Genomic DNA, 4,155 nt, shown 5'->3' with positions numbered 1-4,155 from the left:
GAACATTGACTCTTCACAGTTAATCCACTGCTTGTGAAGCACTTTCAGACATCTCTGAGATGTGGTGAGGTCTCTGTGCTATTTGCATAACAGCCCTCAGTGTAGTTAGAGAAACTGGAGTGGGGTTTCAAAGGGGAAATGTACCTTTCTCAGCAATTGTCTCTACAAAGCTTTGATATTCAGTCAAGTTGCACTTTTAACAAAAGCCCAATCTGCAGATGCAATCTGCACAACACAGGTAACTGGGAAGGAAGATCCAGGCCTTTCATAAATTCACTGTAAGAACTTGTTTGATTCAGATTACTCATTCTTTTATGCTGTCTGCCCACAGAACAATCTTGTTCTGATTCATCATGTTGAGATGCTGCACTTTGCATCTGTTGCCACTCTTATAGTGCACCAGTTTAAAAAAAATTGAAATATTTGTATCTCCAGTGTCACAGCCAGTTTGTCACAAAATGCTTCACAGCCAGTGATGCAACCCTTTTTGAAGAGTAGTCACTGGTGTTGTAGCACAGCAAGCTCCCACAAACAGCAATGTAATAGTTATCAGATCATTTGATTCAGTCATGTTGGTTCAAGGATAAACACTGGCCCAGGACACCCAAGCAAATTTCCCTGCTCTTCATCAAAATACTTGCAGTGGGATATGTTATATCCCATGAGAGAGCAGATGGTTTCTTTGGTTTAATGTCTTATCTAAAAGACAGCATATCAGACAATGCTGCATTCCCTCAGTACTGCCACTCTGACAGTGTGACACTACCTCAGTCCTGACCCTGTAACAGTAGGCACTACCTCAGTACTGCCTTTCTGACAGTTTAATGATCCTCTGGTGTTGATGTTGCAATGCTGAAACACATCTTTAGTGTGGATCCTCCAATAATGTGGCACTTGCTCAGTACTCCCTCTGTTAACAGTGCAGTGCTCCCTTAGTATTCACCTTTCAACGGCATGGCAACCCCTAAGCACTGTCTCTCCAATAGTTTGGGAAGACTGTGGCACAGTGCCCATATTATTGGACTAGTAATTAAAAGGCCCAAGCTGATGGTCTGGGGATTCAAATTGAATTAAGTTACAAAGTCTGAAATTAAAAACTAATATCAGTACAGTAACTATGAAACTATTATTGACTATTGTAAAACCATCTGGTTCAGAAACGTTCTTTAGGGATGGAAATCAGCTATCATTACATTTGACTCCAAACCCACAGCCAATGTAGTTGGCTCTCAGTTGTCCTCTTGAATGGTTTCGCAACTTAGCTCAAGGACATATTGTGATGGGCAGCAAATACTGGTCTTGCTGCAATGCTCTTATACTGTGAAAGAATAAAATCAAGTCCAGTGCATCTGCAGTTACCTGGATCATGAAGTGGAAGATGAGCCCACAGTCATTTGACACACTAAGCCAATGGGAAATCCATTCTCTGTTGTCATGCAGATAATGGGGGTGCTGCTTGATCCTGTCTGATGTTATCCCAGGAGCAGTATGAGCTTTGCCTCTTCAATCCCCTAGTGGTCAACAGCGTAAAGGCTCAGCCTTTGACTCTCTACTCCAGCTAGCACCTCTCAGAACCCTGCAGATTCAGACATGGAGCTGGTCTGTGATACCACGTGAAAAGTCTGCCAACATGCAAATATTGTCAGAGTCCCTGGTATAGATACTGGCCATTTGGAAGGACTGCCAGACAGCTGCTGCTGCACTATACAGTATACCGAGTTTCAGCATTTCAGCTAAGGAGGACAGTTAACTGTGACAGTGTAATGCTGTCATTATAAAGCAGCAGGTTAATATCCTGGCAATGCATGAAATTTCATTAAATACTGTTGGGAGGTATGAGATCCCCTCCTTTGCTGCCTCAGAGATAAGTAAAGAACCTCACGTGGACAATCACAGGAAACTGCTATTGACTATGAGCAAAAATAACTCAGAGGAAACATTGAGTCTAGACGGCCTTCACTGACATCTCCACTGCCCCACGCCAACTACTTTACACAAACCTCACTTGGGTACATTTGTAAACAGGAAAGCATCATTTCATCGTTTAAAAACACCAGCCTGTCAATTCTAAATTATGCAGAAACATTGCTCTGTGTTTTTACAAAAGTTATAGATAATTGTTGGGAGAAATGTTGGAGGCCATAATCTGAGATAAGACAAAAATTGAGTTCTTTGATATGGTGTAACAGGCAGTGGATGAGGGTAGTCCTATGGATGTTGTATATTTGGATTTTCAATAAGCAGTTTGATACTGTGCTACATGGCAAGTTGTTTAGCTAATTGCAAATGTTTGGGACTTGGCAGTATGGATTAGAAGTTAGTTAAAAGATAGGAAACAGGGTGGGTATTTCTCAGACTGGAGATGTATTGAAAGTGGTGTTCTTCAGGGATTGGTGTTGGGATACTTGCTTTTTCTGATTTATATAAATGATTTGGAGATGGGTGCTGAGGGCAAAGTCTCTAAATTAGCAGACGGTACTAAGCTAGGAAGAAATAGTGAATTGTGAGGATGACGCTGAGTACCTTCAGAGGGATATTGACAAGTTGGCCAAATTGGCAGAAACCTAGCAGATGAATTTCAATGCAGAGAAATGTGAGGTAACGCAGCTTGGTAGAAGAAACACAAAAAGACAATACAGGCACAATGGTACAACTTTGAGGGAAGTACAGGAGCAGAGGGACCTCAGAGTTCAAGTGCATAATTCTCAAGGTGGCCAGGCAAGTTGAAACAGTTGTTAAAAAGGCTTGTAGGATCCTTAGGTTTATAAACAGAGGCATAGAGTATAAAAGCAAGGAAATGGCGTTACACCTCTACAAATCATTGGTCAGACCACATTTGGAGTATTGTGTTCAGTTCTGGGCACCTTATTTAAGGAAGGATGTTAAAGCCCTGGAGGAAGTGCAAAAACAGGTATACTAAAATGATGCCATGAATAACGGATTTTAGATGCAAAGAAAGATTGGAGAAATTGGGCTCACTCTCCTTAGAGCAGAGAGGCTTAAGAGATGACTTTATTAAAGTGTTCAAAATTATGAACAATTTTGACAGGGTAAAGAAGGACATTCTGTTTCCACAAGTTGGTATGTCAGTCACTAGGGGTCACAATTTCAAGATTGTCAGCAAGAGAGCTAGGAGTGAATTAAGGAGACACTTCTTTACTCATAATGTTTTTAGGATTTGGATGCACCGTCTGGGAGAGTGGTGGATGCAGATTCCATACAAGATTTCAAAAGAGAGTTGGCTATTCGACAGTGATGAATTTAGAGGGCTGCAGAGATAGGGCTGGAAAATGGGACTTGCTGGGTAATTCTTTCAAGAGTGAGCACAGACAAGATAGGCCAAATGGCCTCCTGTACTGTAAAATTCTATGATTCTATAATTAATGTTGGCCTTGTTATCCAGTATCTATCAGTCCAGTGTGTTAGCAGACCTTTGTGTTATTGGGTCTTGACTGACGTCAAGCATCTCTATAACTCAGTATGCCATATTCTATTTGACAATGAATAATTCATAATTTCTGACATCAGGTGAACTCCTCAGTTAGCTTCCAGATGGGAATACAGCGATCGCTCAGCAAGATGCTTCCTCAGTACAGTCCCTCTGATGAAAGCAACTGACAACTGATTTCAGAGCTCAGTAAAACCCATTCTTCATTGTTCCCATCAAACACTCTCAGGTGGGTACAGGCCGAGGTTAGATACAGAGTAAAGCTCTCTCTAATGTGCCCCCATCCATCACTCCCAGGACAGGTGCAACCAAGGAGTAAGATAGAGAGTAAAGCCTTCTGTACATCTCTAGGTCTTGGAGACCATATTTAAGTAGCAGAAATTGAATTATACTCAGTTTACCAAGTGGGCATTGCCATACTGAAACGCTTTTTAAAACTACCTCGATAACCCAGCTTTTACCTGTCTTAGTATCTCCTCATGGTGGCTGAATGTCTAATTGTGTCTGGTAATGACTCTTGTGTAGTACTTTGGACTGTTTTACAATGTAAACGGTGCTCTACATATGGAAAGTATTGTCAAACTGATCATAATCAGATTTGTGTTGGATCCATAAAGGTCATAACTAAGACAGGAGCTTTCCTCTCTAACCAGAGACTGTGTTTTGACACATTTTTACATCTGCTTAAGATGGGCAAAAACCCCTAC

This window comes from Rhincodon typus, chromosome 45 (genome assembly GCF_021869965.1).
Source record: "Rhincodon typus isolate 14 chromosome 45, sRhiTyp1.1, whole genome shotgun sequence".
Taxonomy (NCBI): Eukaryota; Metazoa; Chordata; class Chondrichthyes; order Orectolobiformes; family Rhincodontidae; genus Rhincodon; species Rhincodon typus.
This window is presented reverse-complemented; position numbering follows the sequence as displayed.